The following is a 26,246-nucleotide window of genomic DNA, read 5'->3' on the forward strand; positions in this document are numbered from 1 at the left end:
CTATGATGTCTCTTACTGATTTACCGCTATCGTTTTGGGGTTATGCTTTGGAGACGGCCGCATTCACGTTAAATAGGGCACCATCAAAATCCGTTGAGACGACGCCTTATGAACTATGGTTTGGCAAGAAACCAAAGTTGTCGTTTCTGAAAGTTTGGGGCTACGATGCTTATGTGAAAAAGCTTCAACCTGATAAGCTCGAACCCAAATCGGAGAAATGTGTCTTCATAGGATATCCAAAGGAGACTATTGGATACACCTTCTATCACAGATCCGAAGGCAAGACTTTTGTTGCTAAATTCGGAAACTTTCTAGAGAAGGAGTTTCCCTCGAAAGAAGTGAGTGGGAGGAAAGTAGAACTTGACGAGGTAACTGTACCTGCTCCCTTATTGGAAAGTAGTGCATCACAGAAAACTGTTCCTGTGACACCTACACCAATTAGTGAGGAAGCTAATGATAATGATCATGAAACTTCAGAACAAGATACTGCTGAACCTCGTAGATCAACCAGAGTAAGATCCGCACCAGAGTGGTACGGTAATCCTGTTCTGGAAGTCATGCTACTAGATCATGATGAACCTACGAACTATGAAGAAGCGATGGTGAGCCCAGATTCCGCGAAATAGCTTGAAGCCATGAAATCTGAGATGGGATCCATGTATGAGAACAAAGTGTGGACTTTGGTTGACTTGCCCAATGATCGGCAAGCAATTGAGAATAAATGGATCTTCAAGAAGAAGACTGACACCGACGGTAATATTACTGTCTACAAAGCTCGACTTGTCGCAAAAGGGTTTCGGCAAGTTCAAGGTATTGACTATGATGAGACCTTCTCACCCGTAGCGATGCTTAAGTCTGTCCGAATCATGTTAGCAATTGCCGCATTTTATGATTATGAAATTTGGCAGATGGATGTCAAAACTGCATTCCTGAATGGATTTCTGGAAGAAGAGTTGTATATGATGCAACCGGAGGGTTTTATCGATCCAAAGGGAGCTAACAAAGTGCGCAAGCTCCAGCGGTCCATTTATGGACTGGTGCAAGCCTCTCGGAGTTGGAATAAATGCTTTGATAGTGTGATCAAAGCATTTGGTTTTATACAGACTTTTGGAGAAGCCTGTATTTACAAGAAAGTGAGTGGGAGCTCTGTAGCATTTTTGATATTATATGTGGATGACATATTACTGATCGAAAATGATATAGAATTTCTAGATAGCATAAAGGGATACTTGAATAAAAGTTTTTCAATGAAAGACCTCGGTGAAGTTGCTTACATATTAGGCATAAAGATCTATAGAGATAGATCAATACGTTTAATTGGACTTTCACAAAGCACATACCTTGACAAGATTTTGAAGAAGTTCATAATGGATCAAGCAAAGAAAGGGTTCTTGCCTGTGTTACAAGGTGTGAAGTTGAGTCGGACTCAATGCCCGACCACTGTAGAAGATAGAGAGAAGATGAAAGATGTTCCCTATGCTTCGGCCATAGGCTCTATCATGTATGCAATGCTGTGTACCATACCTGATGTGTGCCTTGCTATAAGTCTAGCAGGGAGGTACCAAAGTAATCCAGGAGTGGATCACTGGACAGCGGTCAAGAACATCCTGAAGTACCTGAAAAGGACTAAGGATATGTTTCTCGTATATGGAGGTGACAAAGAGCTCATTATAAATGGTTACATTGATGCAAGCTTTGACACTGATCCGGACGATTCTAAATCGCAAACCGGATACGTGTTTACATTAAACGGTGGAGCTGTCAGTTGTTGCAGTTCTAAACAAAGCATCGTGGCGGGATCTGCGTGTGAAGCGGAATACATAGCTGCTTCGGAAGCAGCAAATGAAGGAGTCTGGATGAAGGAGTTCATATCCGATCTAGGTGTTGTACCTAGTGCATCGGGTCCAATGAAAATCTTTTGTGACAATACTGGTGCAATTGCCTTGGCGAAGGAATCCAGATTTCACAAGAGAACCAAGCACATCAAGAGACGCTTCAATTCCATCCGGGATCTAGTCCAGGTGGGAGACATAGAGATTTGCAAGATACATATGGATCTGAATGTTGCAGACCCGTTGACTAAGCCTCTTCCGCGAGCAAAACCTGATCAGCACCAAGGCTCCATGGGTGTTAGAATCATTACTGTGTAATCTAGATTATTGACTCTAGTGCAAGTGGGAGACTGAAGGAAATATGCCCTAGAGGCAATAATAAAGTTATTATTTATTTCCTTATATCATGATAAAAGTTTATTATTCATGCTAGAATTGTATTAACCGGAAACATAATACATGTGTGAATACATAGACAAACAGAGTGTCACTAGTATGCCTCTACTAGACTAGCTTGTCAATCAAAGATGGTTATGTTTCCTAACCATGGACAAAGAGTTGTCATTTGATTAACAGGATCACATCATTAGTTGAATGATCCGATTGACATGACCCATTCCATTAGCTTAGCACCCGATCGTTTAGTATGTTGCTATTGCTTTATTCATGACTTATACATGTTCCTATGACTATGAGATTATGCAACTCCCGTTTGCCAGAGGAACACTTTGTGTGCTACCAAACGTCACAACGTAACTGGGTGATTATAAAGGAGCTCTACAGGTGTCTCCAAAGGTACATGTTGGGTTGGCGTATTTCGAGATTAGGATTTGTCACTCCGATTGTCGGAGAGGTATCTCTAGGCCCTCTCGGTAATGCACATCACTTAAGCCTTGAAAGCATTGCAACTAATGAGTTAGTTGCGGGATGATGTATTACAGAACAAGTAAAGAGAATTGCCGGTAACGAGATTGAACTAGGTATGGGATACCGACGATCGAATCTCGGGCAAGTAACATACCGATGACAAAGGGAACAACGTATGTTGTTATGCGGTCTGACCGATAAAAGATCTTCGTAGAATATGTAGGAGCCAATATGAGCATCCAGGTTCCGCTATTGGTTATTGACCGGAGACATGTCTCGGTCATGTCTACATTGTTCTCGAACCCGTAGGGTCTGCACGCTTAAGGTTACGATGATAGTTATATTATGATTTTATACATTTTGATGTACCGAAGGTTGTTCGGAGTCCCGGATGTGATCACAGAAATGACGAGGAGTCTCGAAATGGTCGAGACATAAAGATTGATATATTGGAAGCCTATGTTTGGATATCGAAAGTGTTCCGGGTGAAATCGGGATTTTACCGGAGTACCGGGAAGTTACCGGAACCCCCCGGGAGCTATATGGGCCTAAGTGGGCCTTAGTGGAAAAGAGAAGGGGCAGCCCTAGATGGGCCGCGCGCCCCTCCCCTCCCTTGGTCCGAATAGGACAAGGAGAGGGGTTCGGCCCCCCTCTCTCTTTTTCCCCCTCCGCGAATCCTATTCCAACTAGGATTGGGGGGGGGGGGGAATCCTACTCCCAGAGGGAGTAGGACTCCTCCTGGCGCGCCTCTCCTAGGCCGGCCGCACCCCCCCCTTGAGCCTTTATATACGGAGGCAGGGGCACCCCAGAGAAACACAAGTTGATCCACGTGATCATATTCTTAGGCGTGTGCGGTGCCCCCTTCCACCATAGTCCTCGATAATATTGTAGCGGTGCTTAGGCGAAGCCCTGCGACAGTAGTACATCAAGATCGTCACCACGCCGTCGTGTTGACAGAAATGTTCCCCGACACTTTGCTGGATCAGAGTCCGGGGATCGTCATCGAGCTGAATGTGTGCTAGAACTCGGAGGTGCCGTAGTTTCGGTGCTTGATCGGTCGGGCCGTGAAGACATACGACTACATCAACCAAACGCTTACGTTGTCGATCTACAAGGGTACGTAGATCATACTCTCCCCTCTCGTTGCTATGCATCACCATGATCTTGCGTGAGCGTAGTAAAATTTTGAAATTACTATGAAACCCATCACTTCGGCCCCCCTACTGGGGCGGCCTTCCTCTTCTTTCCTCCCCTCGCTGGAGGGGGAGAGGTTTCTTCTTCCTCCTCCTTGTCTCCACGGGAGGAGTGCGTCTCGGACTCGTCGGATGACGAGTCCGACCCCACCATGTTACGGGCACTCTTTCGAGTCCCCGTGATCTTCTTCCTCTTGGCCTTCTTTTCCGGCACCACATAAGGCGCCGAAGCCAGCAGCTTCACTAGTAGAGCTGGGGCTGGGTCTTCGGGCAGAGGAGCCGGACAGTTAATCGGTCCGGATATCGCCCGCCAAGCCTGTCAAAGGTAAGGGAGTTTAGATCCCGCATAGAGTTAAACTATGAAAAAAGCTGAACATCCTATAAAAGGTGAATATAGCTTACCTCGCTAGCGTGACGCTGCGAGCTATATCCGCGGTCCTCGGAAGCGGATGCGGGAGCCCTGGCACCTTTGATTAGCGCCTTCCAGACATCTTCATACGTCGTGTCAAAGAGCCTGTTAAGGGTTCGGTGCTGTGCCGGGTCGAACTCCCACAGAGTAAAGTCCCGTTGTTGGCACGGGAGGATTCGGCGAACGAGCATGACCTGGACTACATTTACAAGCCTGATTGGCTTGTTTACCAGGGACTGGATGCATGTCTTCAGTCCGGTCACCTCTTCCTCATTACCCCATGATAGGCCCGTCTCTTTCCAGGACATGAGCCGCGTGGGGGGTCCGGATCGGAACTCGGGGGCTGCGATCCATTTCGGATCGCGTGGCTCGGTGATGTAAAACCACCCGGCTTGCCACCCCTTTAGGGTCTCTACAAAGGAGCCCTCGAACCACAGGACGTTGGCAATCTTGCCCGCCATGGCTCCTCCGCACTCCGCCTGGCTGCCGCACACCACCTTGGGCTTGACGTTGAAGGTCTTGAGCCAGAGGCCGAAATGGGGGCGGATGCGGAGGAAAGCCTCGCACACGACGATAAACGCCGAGATGTTGAGGATGAAGTTCGGGGCCAGATCGTGGAAATCTAGGTCGTAGTAGAACATGAGCCCCCGGACGAATGGGTGAAGTGGAAAACCCAGTCCGCGGAGGAAGTGGGGAAGGAATACTACCCTCTCGTGGGGCCTTGGGGTGGGGAGGAGCTGCCCCTTCTCGGGAAGCCGGTGCGCGATGTCTTTGGACAAATATCCGGCCTTCCTAAGCTTTTTGACGTCGCCCTCCGTGACGGAGGAGACCTTCCACTTGCCTCCCGCTCCGGACATCGCTAGAGAAGGTCGAGGTGGGAAGTGCGGGCTTGGGCGCTGGAGCTCGGGTGCGCAGGAGATGGATAGGCAGGGGAGGAAGAAGGCGTAGGTAAAAATGGTGGATCCTTATCCCCTTATATGGGCGGATGCGGTTATGCGTCCCCACCTGCCTAATAAAACTCGCTTGCCTCCCAAGCGCCGTGGTAAATGGCGCGGTTAGGGTTACCCACGTCCGTATTGATGAGAATCCCGTAAAAAGGGCACACGATCTCTGCTTTGACAAGACGTGCCAAGGAAGCCGGCTCGCAAAACATGCTGAGGTGGAAGAGTAAAAACGATTCGAGTAAAGAACTTGGCCGTAGTGTGATGACGCACTGCGGAATATGTCAGCAGATTTGATTTGTGTTAATATTATTCTCTCTATGGCAATATGTGGAAACTTATTTTGCAGAGCCGGACACTACTCTTGGTGTTTACAATCTTCTACGAAGGACTTGGAGGAGGAACCTGCCTTGCAATGCCGAAGACAATTTGCGCGCCGGACTCGTCGTCATTGAAGCCTGGTTCAGGGGCTACTGAGGGAGTCCTGGATTAGGGGGTGTTCGGGTAGCCGGACTATACCTTCAGCCGGACTCCTGGACTGTGAAGATACAAGATTGAAGACTTCGTCCCGTGTCCGGATGGGACTTTCCTTGGCGTGGAAGGCAAGCTTGGCGATGCAGATATTCAAGATCTCCTACCATTGTAACCAACTCTGTGTAACCCTAACCCTATCCGGTGTCTATATAAACCGAAGGGTTGTAGTCCATAGGCAATCAACTCCATACACAACAATCATACCATAGGCTAGCTTCTAGGGTTTAGCCTCCTTGATCTCGTGGTAGATCTACTCTTGTACTACCCATATCATCAATATTAATCAAGCAGGAGTAGGGTATTACCTCCATCGAGAGGGCCCGAACCTGGGTAAAAAACATCGTGTCCCTTCTCTCCTGTTACCATCCGGCCTAGATGCACAGTTCGGGACCCCCTACCCAAGATCCGCCGGTTTTGACACCGACACTCGGCCTTATGCCTGGTGTTTTGTTCCACTCTTGCTGCCCTAGTTTCCATCATACCGGTGTTATGTTCCTTGATTTTGCGTTCCTTACATGATTGGGTGTTATGGGGACCACTTGACAGTTTGCTTTGAATAAAACTCCTCCAACAAGACCCAACCTTGGTTTTACCATTTGCCTCACCACCACCTACCCTTCCCTCGGGTCGGCCAACCCGAGGGTCATCTTTATTTTAAACCCCCCCCGGGCCAGTGCTTGTCTAAGTGTTGGTCCTAACCGAATAGACTGCGGGACCACCTCGGGGAAACTTGAGGTTTGGTTTTACTCGTAGGATGTATCATCCGGTGTTGCCCTAAGAACAAGATATGCAGCTCCTATCGGGATGTCGGCGCATCGGGCGGTCTTGCTGGTCTTGTTTTACAATTGTCGAAATGTCTTGTAACCGGGATTCCAAGTCTGATTGGGTCTTCCTGAGAGAAGGAATATCCTTCGTTGACCTTGAGAGCTTGTGATGGGCTAAGTTGGGACACCCCTGCATGGTTTTGAACTTTCGAAAGTCGTGCCCGCGGTTATGGGCAGAATTTGTTAATGTCCGGTTGTAGAGAACTTGAAACTTAACTTAACTAAAATGCATCAACCGTGTGTGTAGCCGTGATGGTCTCTTTCCGGCGGAGTCCGGGAAGTGAACACGGTTCTTGTGTTATGCTTGAACGTAAGTAGTTTCAGGATCACTTCTTGATCATGATAGCTTATCGATCGTGCTTTGCTTCTCTTCTCGCTCTCATTTGCGTAAGTTAGCCACCATATATGCTAGTGCTTGCTGCAAATCCACCTCACTACCTTTTCCTACCCATAAGCTTAAATAGACTTGATCGCGAGGGTGTGAGATTGCTGAGTCCCCGTGACTCACAGATTACTTCCAAAACTAGATGCAGGTGCCGACGATGCCAGTGCAGGGGACGCGACCGAACTCAAGTGGGAGTTCGACGAGGATTCAGGACGTTACTATGTTTCCTTTCTGGACGATCAGTAGAGGAGCCCAGTTGGGGCGATCGGGGATCTAGAATTTGGGGTGTCTTTCTTTATTTGGTTCCGTAGTCGAACCTTGATTGTATTCTGGATGAGGTAATGCTATATTCATGTTTTGTTGAAGTGGCGATTGTAAGCCAACTCTTTATCCCTTCCTTATTCAGTACATGGGATGTGTAAAGATAACCCCACTTGCGACATGCCTACCATGCGGTTATGCCTCTAAGTCGTGCCCCGACACGTAGGAGATATAGCTGCATCGTGGGTGTTACAATAATCTTATGATGCCTTTGATCCTAGGTGGCGAACCATAGGATGATCACACGGGTACTCCGGGATATCCTAGCACAACACTGGATTCTCCAGGTACCCACAACCAATCCATCGAGATGTGTATTTAAGTAGCCACATTAAGTTAACCATTAATTAACAATCTCACATCTGTCATGGAAACACTCAAACCCAATCCATGTCTACAAGCATAGCATGGCAATATAAGCATAGCGTAGAAGTAACTCCCAAGGTTTGATAATAAAAGGGCAATAGGTTCTACCTCATCATCTACTTCCCAATACCCACAAGTTATCAATCCTAATCATGCAATGTTTGAGGGTTGATACTAATGCATAAAAACTGGGTAACAAAGGGACATGATCAAAGTGTTACTTGCCTTGCTGATGATCCGCAAAACCTAAAGACTTGTAGTAGCATGCTACGCACTCCAGGAATTCTATCGCAAACAAACAATAGCATACATAAGCATTCAAGCAATGATGCACAGGTAAAACTCAAATAACAAGATCCAATCCAAAAATTCAGCTGAAGAGATTCGATTTGCAAAAAGGATCGGTCAAATCGGAGTTACGGACCTAAAACTACGGCCAAAAGAACTTCGAGAACAAATCTACTTGAAACCAAATTTTAAATTGTCAAAACCTTGTTCAAGTAGATTAAACAGAAAGAGGGGCTCGCGACAAAGATTTTGGCGTTGGTTTCACTGGATTTGGACGAACGGTTAAAAAGTTGCGAGGGTTTGAAGATCAGGGGCTAATCTGCGATAAAAGAAATCACGGATAGGTCCCTGTCAGAAAAAGAAAAAGACTACGGCGCGGACGTTCGTTAACAGAGACGAACAGGTGAATGCGTTCTTTAAAACGAACGAACGAACAAACGTTCGCAAACGAAACTAAACCGAGAAAAACCAAACCGATTTAAAGAAATAAAAAAACCAATATAGGGTTGCTAAGAAAAACGGCGGTTTTTACCTAAAACTGAAAAAAAACAGGGCGGCGAATCGGTGAGGTCCGGCGCGGCTCCAACGGCTTTCCGGCGAGGCAGGGCGGCTGCGCGGGTGGCGGCGGGGTGGTGCGGCGCGGCGGCGGGCTGCGCGGAGCGGCGGGGCAGGCGGCGCGGCGAGGCAGGCGGCAGCTACGGCGGCGAGGTGCGGCGCAGGCGGCGAGGCAGCTCGGGGTCCAAGGGGGGTGGTATTTAAAGGGGGGAAGAGGCGGCGGCGGGGTCCGACTTGGGGAGGGGGTCGGTGGCGTTGGGCGAGGCTCGGACTCCCTCTGAGTCCGGTGGCGGTACGCGGGCAAGAGAGGGAAGGCGACGGCGAAGCTGGGCCGGCTGGGCCCTTGGCCCAGTTCGGTCCAGGAACTTAAAAAAACACCGAAAAGGAAAAAAAATCCTAAATAAATATAGAAATTTTTTTCTAAAAATGCCAAAAACAATTTTCACCGTCTAAATAAAATATTTAGAATAAAGTGAACATTTTCTTGGCCTACAAATGCAATTTAAAAATGCATATTTTTCTAATTCAGATAAAATCCAAATAAAATTATTTATTTGATTTTAACATTTTTCCTCCAATATTTCTTTTATTTTGGAGAAGTCATATTATCTCCTCTCATATATTATAATACGAAATATTTCGGAGAGAAAAATAATTAAATCAAAATGACCCTCTTTTCAATATATGAGAAAAATTCAAATATGAAAATAATAAAATCCTCAACTCTCTCTGTGGGTTCTTGAGTTGCTTAGGATTTTTAGGATCACAACCAAAATGCAAATAAAATATGATATGCATATGATGACCTATGTATAACATTCTGAATTGAAAATTTGGGATATTACAAACCTACCCCCCTTAAGATGAATCTCGCCCTCGAGATTTGGGTTGGCTAGAAAATAGGTGTGGGTGGTCCTTCAGTAGATCTTTCTCTCGTTCCCACATGGCTTCATCCTCGGTATGGTGGCTCCACTGAACTTTGCAAAACTTGATAACTTTGCTGCGAGTAACTCTGCTGGCAAGCTCGAGAATCTTGACAGGTTTCTCCTCATAGGTTAAATCACTATCCAACTGAATCGCTTCCTAGGGCACTGTATCTCTCAGAGGAATATCGGCCATATTAGCATGGCACTTCTTCAACTGGGAAACGTGAAACACATCATGAACTCCTGACATTCCTTTGGGTTACTCCAACTTGTAGGCAACTTCTCCCATATGTTCCAAAACTCGGTATGGTCCTACAAATGTCGGGGCTAACTTTCCCTTAACTCCAAAGCGTTTAACTCCTCGTAGAGGTGACACTCTAAGATATGCTCTATCACCGATTTCATCTACCTCCTTGCGTTTTGAGCCTGCATAACTCTTCTGCCTGGACTGTGCTATCTTCAGTCTATCGTCAATCATCTTAACCTTCTCTTCGGAATCTTTGATCAAATCTGGTCCTAACAACTGGCGGTCTCCAACTTCATCCCATATCAATGGTGTCCTGCACCTCCTTTCGTACAAGGCCTCGAAAGGTGCCATCTTCAAACTGGCCTGGTAGCTGTTGTTGTATGAGAACTCCATGTAAGGCAAATTGTCATCCCAACTACATCCATAATCTAGAGCACAAGCTCTCAACATGTCCTCCAGAATCTGATTGACTCTCTCGGTCTACCCATCTATCTGCGGATGAAAGGTCGTACTAAACTCTAGCCTAGTACCCAAGGTCTGGTGCAGCTGATTCCAAAACTTCAAGGTAAACTGTGTTCCTCTATTTGATACGATGGTCCTTGGAACTCCATGCAGGCATACAATCCTGGTCGTATATATCTTGGCCAACTTCGCACTCGTATATGTGGTTTTTACTAGGATAAAGTGAGAGACTTTGGTCAAACGATCCACTACTACCCAAATAGAATCATATCCCGATTGGGTCCTGGGCAATCCGGTGATGAAATCCATGCCAAGCTTATCCCACTTCCATTCGGGTATCGGCATAGACTGCAGTAATCCTGCTGGCTTCTGATGTTCTGGCTTCACTCTCTGACATACATCACATACGGCTACATACTTGGCAATATCCTTCTTCATACCAGTCCACCAGAAATGCTCCTTCAAATCCAAATACATCTTGGTGTTTCCAGGGTGTATCGAGTATGGCGAGTCATGAGCTTCCTGAAGTATGAACTTCCTGATCTCTGCATTATTGGGTACATAAACATGGTCCTCAAACCACAAGGTGTCGTGCTCATCCTCACGAAAACCTTTGGCTTTTCCTTTACTCATCCTCCCTTTTATCTCAGCAATTTCCTTATCATCCTTCTGAGCTTCTCGAATTTTTCCCAATAATGTCGACTGAACTTCCAATGCTGCACCAAAACCTCTAGGGACTATCTCCAAACGAAGCTCCCTGAGATCTTCGGCCAACTCCTTTGGTAATACTCCACTTACGAGGGTATTGGCATAACTCTTCCGGCTCAAAGCGTCTGCTACGACATTGGCCTTGCCTGGATGATAGTGCAACTTCATATCATAATCTTTTATAAGCTCCAAACATCTCCTTTGCCTAAGATTCAGCTCCTTCTGTGTGAAAATGTACTTCAAACTCTTATGATCCGTGTACACATCACAATGATTTCCAATAAGAAAATGTCTCCAGGTCTTGAGTGCACGCACTACAGCTGCGAACTCCAAATCATGTGTGGCATAATTCAACTCATCCAGTCGAAGCGTCGTGAGGCATATGAAACAAGTCTTCTGTCCTACATAAGTACCCCTCCAAGTCCTAAGCGAGAAGCGTCGCAATACACATGGAAATCTTTGCGTATATTTGGCAGAATCAGCACTGGGGCTGTAACCAAACGTTTCTTCAACTCCTAAAACTTGCCTCACATTCATCTGTCCATTTAAACTTAGTGTCCTTCTTCAGCAACTCCGTCATAGGCTTCGCAATCTTAGAAAAATTCTCAATGAATCTCCAATAATATCCCACGAGTCCAAGAAAACTACGGATCTCTCCAACTAAGGTGGGTGCTAGCCAATCAGTGACAGACTGTACTTTGGTAGGATCTACTACAATACCTTCTCCTGATATAACATGTCCAAGAAATCCTACTTCCTTCAACCAAAACTCGCATTTGTTGAACTTGGCATATAACTGATGTTCCCTGAGCTTCTCGAGAACTAAACGCAAATGCTCCTTGTGTTCCTCTTCATTCTTCGAGTATACCAAAATATCATCAATGAACACCACGACAAACTTATCCAAGAACTCCATGAACACCTTATTCATCATACTCATGAAATAGGCTGGGGCATTAGTCAATCCAAATAACATAACCATATACTCATACAACCCGTACCATGTGGTGAAAGCTGTCTTGGGTATATCCTGTTCTCGAATCTTCAGCTAGTGGTATCCTGATCGCAGATCAATCTTGGATAATACTTTAGCTCCTTGCAGCTGGTCAAACAAATCATTGATCATCGGCAGTGGGTACTTGTTCTTTATCATCACTTCATTCAATGCCCGATAATTAACAACCATTCTCAAGGATCCATCCTTCTTCTCAACCTAGAGCACTGGGGCTCCCCATGGTGACGAACTTCGTCGAATGTAACCTTCTTCCAATAACTCCTTAATCTGGTTCTTAATCTCCTCCAGATCATTTGCGGGCATCCGGTATGGTCTCTTCGATATTGGTCCGGTGCCTAGCAACAGCTCTATCAAAAATGTCTCGATCCGATGGCATGCCTGGTAGCTCCTCTGGAAATACATCCGGATAATCCTTCACTATCGGCACTTCCTCCTGAACAACTCCTGAGAGGGAATTTACTTGGGTTCTCTTTGGCGCATGCCTGGACACATACTTGATCCTTTTTCCCTCCGGGGTAGTGAGCAAAATTGACTTACTGGCGCAATCGATGTTTCCTCCATACATTGACAACCAATCCATTCCTAGTATCACCACAATCCTTGTGACTCCAAAATTATTAGGTCTGAGGGGAAAACATGGCTACCAATGGTTAAGGGTATCCGATCGGACCATCGGCCGGCCATATACTCTGCTCCTGGTGAGCTTACTAGCATGGGTAACCTAAGGGCTAAGGTGGGTAACTTAAACTTGTCCACAAATCCCCTTGAAATGTATGAATGCGATGCACCAGTATCAAAAAGAATGAGAGTGGTAAATGACTTAACCAAAAACTTACCCATTACTGCATCTGGCTACTCTTCAACCTCCTCCACGTTCACATGGTTCACTTGTCCCCTGTTCAAAGGGTTGGGCTTCTTCCCATAGCTTCCATTGTTGTTACCATTCTTTGCTTCAGAACACTCGGTGGCGTAGTGTCCAGTCTTCCCGCACTTGAAACAAGTAATGTGACTTAGATCCTTCTTGGCGGGTGTGGCTGGGTTAGAGCGACTCTGATTGCTGCCTGTTCTGACCCCGTTTCCATTCTTGGGGCGACCGTGGTTATGCGAACTTCCTCCATTGTGGGTATGGCCTCCATGTTTATGGGTATATCCTCCCGAGATCAAGGTAAAACGAGGCTTCTGCTGAGCTCCTGAATTGTACTTCCCTTGTCCATACTTTCTTTTGCGGCTCTCAATCTGCTGTTGCTTCCCTTCAATCATAAGAGCTATGTCTACCAACTCCTGGTAGTTGTTGAATGTTTCCACCATTAACTGAATACTCATCTCATCATTCAGCCCTTCCATAAACTTCTCCTACTTCATGGCATCTGTAGCCACATCATTTGGGGCATAGCGAGCTAACTTGCTAAACTCATCCACGTACTGCCCCACAGTACGGTTTCCCTGACGTAAGTTGTGAAACTCACACTTCTTCATGCTCATAGCTCCAGTTGAGACCTGAGCAGTGCAGAATGCTTGCTGAAACTGCTCCCAAGTGACATTGGCTACAGGGAAAGTGGATGTGTAATTCTCCCACCATGAGGCTGTAGGTCCATCCAGTTGATGTGCGGTAAAACGCACCTTCTCAGCATCTGTGCAACCTGCAGTCGTCAACTCCCTTCCAATCCTTCGTAGCTAGTCATCGGCAACTATTGGCTCGGTGCTGCTGGAAAACACCGGCGGCTGCAACCTTAGAAAACAGGCTAAGTTGTCAACTGGAGGTTGTGGCGGTGCATTGTTGTTATTGTTGTTGTTGTTGCCTTGGTTCTGTACTAGTAGCTGCATCAAGGCATTCTGTTGTTGGATCAACTGTGTGAGCTCCGATGGGAAGGCAAATCTGGGGTCACGTCTCGGAGGCATCTGATGGGATTAGAGGGTAGAGATTAGAATAGAATGGGGTCTAGTGAGAAAGCACTACCCATATGCACATGCGACAAACACATTCATATCACACCAAATCAATTCAAGCAAGGGCATACAAATGGTCTAACTACCGTTACAGTGCTCGGACTACTACTATATACATGGGGGAAAATACTAATAATAATGGTGGTCGACTAGAAATTTTGATCGGTGGAAGACTCCATGATATCCGCTCCAGCTTCGTCTTCATAATCATCATCACTACTGTCGGGGTCGGAGTCAGTGTCGTCGATGATGATGTAGTCCTTGGGATGGTCGTCATCTCCTCCTGGCACGGGGTCTCCCATGAATACTCCCAGCTTCCTTGTCAGGTCGTCATTCTTCTCCACTAGTATTGTGACTTCCTCCTCGTATCCGTCGCATGTAGACTTGAGTTCCTCTTCAAGCTCCATGTTCCTAGTCATCAACTTCTTCAGATCTATCATGCTTGCGCACATCTGGTTCTCCTGGGGACGAATGTGCTGGTTTAACTCATGGATAAAGGCTGCAATGGACCTGTCCCTCCTGGTGCAGATCATCTCCCATTGCTCATCTCAGCGCCCACATATCAGGTAGATGGTGTCCTTAAGATATTTGTGATAAACTTCACCGATGCGTCCCATGGCGATGTGGGCTGCCATGCTCTTACCTAAACTCCAGGTTGGTGCATCAAAGGAAAACTCTATGGGCTCAGTGACTAGCGTGAATGTCCTTCCTGGAACTTGAACTCGAATCTTCCATCGCTCCAGTTCTGGTAAAGTGGTGGTGTAGGTCCTGGTGAAGCCTGGTATTCCGATGTTCAGGTACCTAGTGACTTCCTTCAAGTGTCGTCCAAAGGGTGTGTCTTCATCCGATTGTGCAAACTTGTTCATTGAGTCTGCCATCCTATAGAGTAGAAAATGGAGAGGAGTCATAAATGAGTAGAGAAGAGTGACCTATGGCTTATCTTAGTGGTCGTGTCTTACAGTCAGCATGTGCTCTAATACCATCTTGTAGCGATCCTACCTTAGATGGTCAAATCTCTGTGCATAAGTGTCATCCCTGGAACGGTAATGCTGACACACACAGTACTTGAAGGATTTATAACAGAGTTCAATCACACACTTATTACATCGAATGTCTCAAAAGAGAACTTATTACATTAAATATGGCTTAAGGCCATCAAAAAAATAACATCGGAAGGCTTGGAAGCCAAAGTGAGTCCATCAACTCCAACGGCATAGCTGAGTGCACGACAATGACCTAGCGCACCTTACTCTTCATCTGAAAAGTCTGCAACATGATACGTTGCAGCCCAAAACGGGTCAACACGTGGAATATGCTGGCAATGTAGCACAGTAGATCAATAAATAGGATAAATGCTATCACTACATGCATATATGGCTGGTGGAGGCTCTATGGTTACAATGTTTTGCGAAAAGCCAATTTTTCCCTACAACAAAGGAACATATTTTATTTAACTATCATGGTAGTTGTTAAACATTGATAAGGTTCCTCCAACTCAATCCCAATTAGATAGTAACAAAACCCCAACAAATTAATTAGAGTGTTGAGATCAACATGAAAATCCAAGAACCAGATACTCAAGATGTCCATAACCGGGGAGACGACTAACCATGATTAGTTTATACACTCTGCAGAGGTTTGCGCACTTTTCCCCACAAGACTCGATCTCCTCCGTTGGATTTCTCGCACTACATGGTGTTTGAGAAACGGATGACCGAGACACAGTCTTTCAAGAACATTACTCTTTACTCTGGGTAGACAGTACCAACCTACATCCCCTACATCTGCTAGTCTACCATAGAAAGAGGTCATGCAACATACTCAACTATGCTAGAGCCCACAATAGCTTGTGGCTGCACACATAAGTTTCTAGCGTGAATAATCTGATGATCCCTTTGAGCCTGGGTGGCGAACCATAGGATGTTCACACGAGTACTCTGGGATATCCTAGGACAACACTGGATTCTCCAGGTGCCCGCAACCAATCCACCCAGATGTGTATTTAAGTAGCCACCTTAAGTTAACCATTAATTAAGAATATCACATCTATCATGGAAACACTCAAACCCAATCCACGTCTACAAGTATAACATGGCAATATAAGCATAGCATAGAAGTAACTCCCAATGTTTGATAATAAAAGGGCAATAGGTTCTATCTCTTCATCTACTTCCCAATACCTACATGTTATCAATCCTAATCATGCAATGTTTGAGGGTTGAGACTAATGCATAAAAATTGGGTAACAAAGGGATATGATTAAAGTGTTACTTGCCTTGCTGGTGATCCGCAAAACCTAGAGACTCGTAGTAGCACACTGCGCACTCCGGGAATTCTATTGCAAACAAACTATAGCATACATAAGCATTCAAGCAATGATGCAAGGGTAAAACTCAAATAAGAAGATCCAATCTGAAAATTCAACAGAAGAGATTCGATTTTCAAAAAGGATCGGTCAAATCCGAGCTACGGAACTAAAACTACGGTCAAAAGAACTTCGAGAACAAATCTACTTGAAACCAAATTTTAAATTGTCAAAACCTTGTTCAAGTTGATTAAACGGAAAGAGGGGTTCACGACGAAGATTTTGGCGTTGGTTTCACTGGATTTGGACGAATGGTTAAAAGTTGCGAGGGTTTGAAGATCAGAGGCTAATCTGCGATAAAAGAAATCATGGATAGGTCCCTGGTAGAAAAAGAAAAAGACTACGGCGCAGACGTTCGTTAACAAAGACGAACGGCCGAATGCGTTCATTAAAACGAACGAATGGACAAACGTTCGCAAATGAAACTAAACCGAGAAAAATCGAGCCGATCTAAATAAAAAACAATCTAGGGTTTCTAAGAAAAACCAGTGGTTTTTACCTAAAACCGAAAAAAACAAACTGGGCGGCGAATCCGCGAGGTCCGACGCGGCTCCGACGGCTTTCCGGCGAGGCGGGGCGATTGTGGGGGTGGCGGCAGGGTGGTGCGGGTGGTGCGGCGCGGCGGCGGGCTGCGTGGGGCGGCGGGGCAGGCAGCGCGCGGCGCGGGGCGGCGGCGGCGATGTGCGGTGCAGGCGGCGCGGGGGGGCTCGGGGTCCAAGGGTGTGGTATTTAAAGGGGGGGAAGAGGCGGCGGGGGAGGGGGTGACTTGGGGAGGGGGTCGGCGGCGGCGGGCGGGGCTCGGAGTCCCTGCGAGTCCGGCGGCGGCACGCGGGCGAGCGGGGGAAGGCAGCGGCGAAGATGGGCCAGCTGGGCCCTTGGCCCAGGTCGGTCCAGGAACTTTTTTTTAAACAAAACCACCGAAAAGTAAAAAAATATAAAAAAATATAAAAAAATTCTAAAAATACCAAAAACAATTTTCACCGTCTAAATAAAATATTTAGAACAAAGTGAACATTTTCTTGGCCTAAAAATGCAATTTAAAAAATGCATATTTTCTAATTCAAATAAAATAGCAATAAAATACAAATAAAATTATTTACTTGGTTCTAACATTTTTCCTCCAATATTGCTTTTATTTTGGAGAAGTCATTTATCTCCTCTCATATATTTTAATACGAAATATTTCGGAGAAAAAAATAATTAAATCAAAACGACCCTCTTTTTCAATATTTGAGAAAAATTCAAATATAAAAATAATAAAATCCCCAACTCTCTCCGTGGGTCCTTGAGTTGCTTAGGATTTTTAGGATCACAACCAAAATTCAAATAAAATATGATATGCATATGATGACCTATGTATAACATTCGAAATTGAAAATTTGGGATGTTACACTCATGAGCTCCGTTAGTATAAGAAAACAAACCACCACTTTAAGGTACTGTAATGAACTCATTCTTTATTTATATTGTTGTTAAACCTACTGTATTCCAACTTCTCTAGATTCATCAAAATAAGCAAACAACACACGAAAAACAGAATCTGTCAAAAACAGAACAGTCTGTAGCAATCTGTAGGTTACGAATACTTCTTTAACTCCAAAAATCCTGAGAAATTAGGAAATCCTAAATAATTTGTATATTTACCTACAGAAGTTGGAATTGGTATTTTATCACTCTCTGGTAAAAAATTAAAATTATTCTCGTCAGCGCATACTTTCTGGGTTTTTTCAGCAAGATCAAATAACAATCACCCAAGAAGATCCTAAAGGCTTTACATGGCACAAACACTAATTAAAACATAAAAACACAATCATAACAGAGGATAGATGGTTTATTTATTACTAAACAGGAACAAAAATCAAGGAACAAAAATAAAATTGGGTTGCCTCCCAACAAGCGCTATCGTTTAACGCCCCTAGCTAGGCATAAAAACAAGAATAGATCTAGGTATTGTCATCTTTGGTATGCAATCCATATGTGGCTCTCATAATAGATTAATAAGGTAATTTAATTTTCTTTCTAGGAAAGTGTTCCATATCCTTCCTTAACGGAAATTGGAATCTAATATTTCCTTCTTTCATGTCAATAATTGCACCAATCGTTCTAAGGAAAGGTCTACCAAGAATAATAGGACATGTAGGGTTGCAATCTATATCAAGAACAATGAAATCTACAGGCACATAATTCCTATTTGCAACAATAAGAATTTCATTAATTCTTCCCATAGGTTTCTTAATGGTGGAATCCGCAAGATGCAAATTTAAAGAACAATCATCAAATTCATGGAAACCTAACACATCACACAAAGTTTTTGGAATCATGGAAACACTAGCACCCAAATCATATAAAGCATAGAATTCATGATCTTTAATCCTAATTTTAATAGTAGGTTCCCACTCATCATAAAGTTTTCTAGGGATAGAAACTTCTAATTCAAGTTTTTCTTCATAAGATTGCATTAAAGCATCAACGATATGTTTGGTAAAAGCTTTGTTTTGATCGTAAGCATGAGGAGAATTTAACACGGATTGCAACAAGGAAACACAATCTATCAAAGAGCAATTATCATAATTAAATTCCTTGAAATCCAAAATCATGGGTTCATTGCTATGTAAAGTTTTGACGTCTTCAATCCCACTTTTATCAATTTTTGCATCAAGATCTAAAAACTCCGAATCATTGGGACGTCTTCTAACTAAAGTTGACTCATCTCCAGTCCCATCTTTATTAACATTCATATAGGCAAACAAAGACTTAATAGGAGACACACCAATCACTTTTAGATCTTCATCATTATTATCATGAAAACTAGAAGAACATGCTTTCACAAAGCAATCCTTTTTAGCACGCATTCTAGCGGTTCTTTCTTTGCACTCATCAATGGAAATTCTCATGGCTTTGAGAGACTCATTGATATCATGCTTAGGTGGAATATATCTAAGTTTCAAAGAATCAACATCAAGAGAAATTCTATCCAGGTTCCTAGCCAACTCATCAATCTTAAGCAATTTTTCTTCAAGCAAAGCATTGAAATTCTTTTGCGAATTCATAAGTTCTTTAACACTAGTCTCAAAATCAAAAGGCATCTTATTAAAATTTCCATAAGAATTGTTGTAGGAATTTCCATAATTATTAGAGGAATTACTAGGGAACGGCCTAGAATTAAAATTGCCTCTATACGCATTGTTACCAAAATTGTTCCTACCAACAAAATTCACATCCATAGATTCATTATTATTCTCAATCAAAGTGGACAAAGGCATATCATTAGGATCAGAAGAAGCACTCTTATTAGCAAACATTTTCACAAGTTCATCCGTCTTTCCACTCAAAACATTAATCTCTTCAATAGCATGAACTTTTTTACTAGTGGGTCTTTCGGTGTGCCATTGAGAATAATTAACCATAATATTGTCTAGGAGTTTAGTAGCTTCCCCTAAAGTGATTTCCATAAAAGTGCATCCCAAGGCCAAATCTAAAAGATTTCTAGAAGCAAAATTCAATCCAGCATAATTTTTTTGTATAATCATCCATAAATTCGAACCATGTGTAGGATAATTGCGTATCATTAGTTTCATCCTCTCCCATGCTTGTGAAACATGCTCATGCTCAAGTTCTTTGAAATTCATAATGTCGTTTCTAAGAGAGATGATTTTAGCGGGAGGAAAATAATTAGAGATAAAAGCACCTTTGCACTTATTCCATGAGTCAATACTATTTTTAGGCAAAGAAGAGAACCAAGTTTTAGCACGATCTCTAAGAGAAAACGGAAATAGCTTCAATTTAATAATATTATTATCCACATCTTTCTTCTTTTGCATATGACACAAATCAACGAAGCTATTTAGATGGGTAGCGGCGTCTTCACTAGGAAGGCCAGAAAATTGATCTTTCGTAACAAGATTCAACAAAGCAGTATTGATTTCACAAGATTCAGCATCGATAGTAGGAGCAATCAGAGTGCTAATAAAATCATTATTGTTGGTATTGGAAAAGTCACACAATTTGGTATTACCTTGAGCCATCGTGACAAACAATCCATCCAACACACAAGCAAACAAGAGGCAAGAGAAAAGAAGCAAGCGAAAAAAAGGCGAATAAAACGACAAAGGTGAAGTGGGGGAGAGGAAAACGTGAGGCAAATGGCAAATAATGTAATGCGAGGGATAAGAGTTTGTGATGGGTACTTGTTATGTCTTGACTTGGCATACATCTCCCCGACAATGGTGCCAGAAATCCTTCTTGCTACCTCTTGAGCATGCGTTGGTTTTCCCTTGAAGAGGAAAGGGTGATGCAGCAAAGTAGCATAAGTATTTCCCTCAGTTTTTGAGAACCAAGATATCAATCCAGTAGGAGACTACATGCAAATTGCCTAGTACCCGCACAAACAAATAAGAACCTTGCAACCAACGCGATAAAGGGGTTGTCAATCCCTTCACAACCACTTGCAAAAGAGAGATCTGATAAAGATAATAAGATAAATAATTTTGGTATTTTTGTTTTATAGATTGGAAAGTAAAGATTGCAAAATAAACGGCGACAGAAATGGATAGTTGACGGGAAATTAATATGATATAAAGTAGACCCGGGGCCATAGGTTTCACTAGTGGCTTCTCTCCAGATAACATGAATTACGATGGGTGAACAAATTACTACCGAGCAATTGATAGAAAAGCGCATAGTTATGAGAATATCTAGGCATGATCATAAACATAGGCATCACATCCGTGTCAAGTAGACCAAAACGATTCTGCATCTACTACTATTACTCCACACATCGACCGCTATCCAGCATGCATCTAGAGTATTAAGTTCATAAGAACAGAGTAACGCATTAGGCAAGATGACATGATGTAGAGGGGTAAACTCAAGCAATATGATATAAACCCCATATTTTTATCCTTGATGGAAACAATACAATACATGTCGGTTCCCTTTCTGTCACTGGGATCGAGCACCGAAAGATTGAACCCAAAGCTAAGCACTTCTCCCACTGCAAGAAAGATCAATCTAGTAGGCCAAACCAAACTGATAATTCGAAGAGACTTGCAAAGATATCAAAGCATGCATATAAGAATTCAGAGAAGAATCAAATATTCATAGGTAAACTTGATCATAAACCCATAATTCATCAGATCTCGGCAAACACACCGCAAAAAGTATTACATCGAATAGATCTCCAAGAACATCAAGGAGAAGTTTGTATTGAAGATCAAAGAGAGAGAAGAAGCCATCTAGCTAATAACTATGGACCCGAAGGTCTATGGTAAACTACTCACACATCATCGGAGAGGCTATGGTGTTGATGTAGAAGCCCTCCGTGATCGAATCCCCCTCCGGCAGATCACCGGAAAAGGTCCCCAGATGGGATCTCACTGGTACAGAAGGTTGCGGCGGTGGAAAAGTGGTTTCGTGGCTCCCCTGGATGTTTTCAGGGTATAAGAGTATATATAGGCGAAAGAAATAGGTCGGTGGAGCTACAAGGGGCCCACGACGATAGGGGCGCGCTTGCCCCTGGGCGCGTCGCCCTACCTTGTGGCCGCCTCATTGCTTCCTTGAACTCCACTCCAAGTCTCTTGGATTGCGTTTGTTCCAAAAAAGATCCTCGCGAAGGTTTCATTCTGTTTGGATTCTGTTTGATATTCCTTTTCTGCGAAACACTGAAATAGGCAAAAAAACAGCAATTTGCACTGGGCCTTCGGTTAATAGGTTAGTCCCAAGTATAATATAAAAGTGCAAAAGCCAATTAAACATCCAAAACAGATAATATAATAGCATGGAACAATAAAAAATTATAGATACATTGGAGACGTATCAGTTAGTTGCGGGATGATGCATTACGGAACGAGTAAAGAGACTTGCCGGTAACGAGATTGAACTAGGTATGATGATACCGACAATCGAATCCCGGGCAAGTACATACCGATGAAAAAGGGAACAATGTATGTTGTTATGCGGTTCGACCGATAAAGATCTTCGTAGAATATGTAGGAGCCAATATAGGCATCCAGGCTCCGCTATTGGCTATTGACCAGAGAGATGTCTCGGTCATGTCTACATAGTTCTCGAACCCGTAGGGTCCGCACGCTTAATGTTCGTTGACGATACAATATTATATGAGTTATGTATGTTGGTCACCGAATGTTGTTCGGAGTCCCGGATGAGATCACAAAATTGACGAGGAGCTCTGGAATGGTCTGGAGGTAAAGATAGATATATAGGATGATATGGTTCAACCAAGGGGTGAAGCCCACGAGGCTCTAGGTCCGTGCAAAAGGAGTTTTGCGGAGGCCAGGGGGCCAAACGCCGGGGCCAAACGCCGGGGCGCATGGCGTCTGGGCCAGACGCCAAGGATTGTGGCATTTGGTCCTAGAGTCCGAGTGGAACTCTTGCCTTTCGGGAAAAACAGACTTTGAGGAGGCTTTTGCTCCAAGTTTCGACCCCAGGGATCAACATATAAATAGAAGGGAAGGGCTAGCACCAAAGACACATCAAGAAACACCAAGCCATATGCCGGCAACCCCGTCCCCTCTAGTTTATCCTCCGTCATAGTTTCCGTAGTGCTTAGGAGAAGCCCGGCGGAGATTGTTCGTCACCAACACCGTCACCACGCCGTCATGCTGCCGGAACTCATCTACTACTTTGCCTGTCTTGCTGGATCAAGAAGGCGAGGACGTCATCAAGCTGAACGTGTGCTGAATGCGGAGGTGTTGTACGTTTGGTACTCGATCGGGATGGATCGTGAAGGTGTACGACTACATCAACCGCGTTGATAAACGGTTCCACTTTCGTTCTACGAGGGTACGTAGACACACTCTCACCTCTCGTTGCTATGCATCCCTAGATAGATCTTGCGTGATCGTAGGAAAATTTTGAAATGCTGTGTTCTCCAACAGTGTATCAGAGCCAGGTCTATGCATAGATGTTATATGCACGACTAGAACACAAAGGAGTTGTGGGCGTGGGTATATACATATTGCTTGTCGTCACTAGCTGATTCTTGATTCAGCGGTATTGTTGGATGAAATGGCTTAGATCGACATTATGTGTACGCTTATGCGAGACTGGTTCTACTGACAAGCTTCGCACACATGTGGCTAGTGGGTGTCTATTTCTCCAACTTTAGTTGAATCTGTTTCAATGAACAGGGTTCTTTCTGAAGATAAAAAAGAAATCACTATACTATGTTGTGGTTTTGCTGCGTAAGTAAGAACGGTTCTTGCTAGAAGCCCGTAGCAGCCACGTAAAACTTGCAACAACAAAGTAGAGGACGTCTTACTTGTTTTTGCAGGGCATGTTGTGATGTGATATGTTCAAGACATGATTATATAAATTGTTGTATGAGATGATCATCTTCTGTAACATAGTTATCGGCAACCGGTAGGAGCCATATGGTTGTCGCTTTATTGTATGAAATGCAATCGCCATGTAATTGCTTTACTTTATCACTAAGCGATAGCGATAGTCGTGGAAGCAATAGTTGGCGAGACGACAAAGATGCTTCCATGGAGATCAAGGTGTCAAGCCGGTGACGATAGTGATCATGACGGTGCTTTGGAGATGGAGATCAAAAGGCACAAGATGATGATGGCCATATCATATCACTTATTTTATTGCATGTGATGTTTATCCTTTATGCATCTTATTTTTCTTAGTTCGACGGTAGCATTATAAGATGATCTCTCACTAAATTTCGAAGTACACGAGTTCTCCCTGAGTATGAACCGTTGCTACAGTTCGTCGTGCCGAGACACCACGTGATGATCGGGTGTGATAAGCTCCACGTTGTGCAAGCCAGTTTTGCACACGCAGAATACTCGGGTTAAACTTGACGAGCCTAGCATATGTAGATATGGCCTCGGAACACCGAGACGCAAAGGTCGAGCGTGAATCATATAGTAGATATGATTAACATAGTGATGTTCACCATTGAAAACTACGCCATCGCACGTGATGATCGGACATGATTTACTTGATATGGATCACGTGATCACTTAGATGATTAGAGGGATGTTTATCTAAGTGGGAGTTCTTAAGTAATATGATTAATTGAACTTTAATTTATCATGAACTTAGTACCTGATAGTATTTTGCATGTCTATGTTGTTGTAGACAAATGGCCCATGTTGTTGTTCCGTTGAATTTTAATGCGTTTCTAGAGAAAGCTAAGTTGAAAGATGATGGTAGCAATTACACGAACTGGGTCCGTAACTTGATGATTATCCTCATTGCTGCACAGAAGAATTATGTCCTGGAAGCACCACTGGGTGCCAAACCCGCTGCAGGAGCAACGCCAGATGTTATGAACACCTGGCAGAGCAAAGCTGATGACTACTCGATAGTTTAGTGTGCCATGCTTTACGGCTTAGAACCGGGACTTCAACGTCGTTTTGAACGTCATGGAGCATATGATATATTCCAGGAGTTGAAGTTAATATTTCAAGCAAATGCTCATATTGAGAGATATGAAGTCTCCAATAAGTTCTATTGCTGCAAAATGGAGGAGAATAGTTTTGTTAGAGAGCATATACTCAGAATGTCTGGGTACCACAATCACTTGACTCATCTGGGAGTTAATCTTCCAGTTGATAGTGTCATTGACAGAGTTCTTCAATCACTGCCACCAAGCTACAAGAGCTTCGTGATGAACTATAATATGCAAGGGATGGATAAGACAATTCCTGAGCTCTTCAAAATACTAAAGGCTGCGGAGGTAGAAATCAAGAAGGAGCATCAAGTGTTGATGGTCAACAGACCACCAGTTTCAAGAAAAAGGGTAAAGGGAAGAAGGGGAACTTCAAGAAGAACGGCAAACAAGTTGCTGCTCAAGTGAAGAAGCCCAAGTCTAAATCTAAGCCCGATACTGAGTGCTTCTACTTCAAAGGGACTGGTCACTGGAAGCGAAACTGCCCCAAGTATTTGGAGGATAAGAAGGATGACAAAGTGAAAGGTATATTTGATATACATGTTATTGATGTGTACCTTCCTAATGCTCGCAATACCGCCTGGGTATTTGATACTGGTTCTGTTGCTAATATTTGCAACTCAAAACAGGGGCTACAGATTAAGCGAAGATTGGCTAAGGACAAGGTGACGATGCGCGTGGGAAATGGTTCCAAAGTCGATGTGATCGCCGTCGGCATGCTACCTCTACATCTACCTTCGGGATTAGTTTTAGACCTGAATAATTGTTATTTGGAGCCAGCGTTAAGCATGAACATTATATCTGGATCTTCATTTGAAACAATGCGAAATAGTTTCGCAACTCACGCCACCTGGAACACCACAGCGTAATGGTGTGTACGAACGTCGTAACCGCACTTTATTAGATATGGTGCGATCTATGATGTCTCCTACTGATTTACCGCTATCTTTTTTGGTTATGCTTTAGAGACGGCTACATTCAAGTTAAATAGGGCACCATCGATGTCCGTTGAGACGACACCTTATGAACAGTGGTTTGGCAAGAAACCCAAGTTGTCGTTTCTTAAAGTTTGGGGCTGCGATGCTTATGTGAAAAAGCTCAACCTGATAAGCTCGAACCCAAATGGGAAAAATGTGTCTTCATAGGAAACCCAAAAGACTGTTGGGTACACCTTCTATCATAGATCCGAAGGCAAGATATTCGTTGCTAAGAATGGATCCTTTCTAGAGAAGGAGTTTCTCCCGAAAGAAGTGAGTGGGAGGAAAGTAGAACTTGATGATGTAACAGTACCTGCTCCCTTATTGGAAAGTAGTTTATCACAGAAATCAGTTCCAGTGATTCCTACACCAGTAAGTGAGGAAGCTAATGATGATGATCATGAAACTTCTGATCAAGTTACTACCGAACCTCATAGGTTAGCCAGAGTAAGATCCGGACCAGAGTGGTATGGTAATCCTGTTCTAGAAGTCATGTTACTTGACCATGACAAACCTACGAACTATGAGGAAGGGATGATGAGCCCAGATTCCACAAAATGGCTTGAGGCCATGAAATCTGAGATGGGATCCATGTATGAGAACAAAGTGTGGACTTTGGTCGACTTGGCCGACGATCGGCAAGCATTAGAGAATAAATG

This window comes from Triticum urartu, chromosome 2A (assembly GCF_056163025.1).
Source record: "Triticum urartu cultivar PI428250 chromosome 2A, HENAU_Tu73, whole genome shotgun sequence".
Classification (NCBI taxonomy): domain Eukaryota; kingdom Viridiplantae; phylum Streptophyta; class Magnoliopsida; order Poales; family Poaceae; genus Triticum; species Triticum urartu.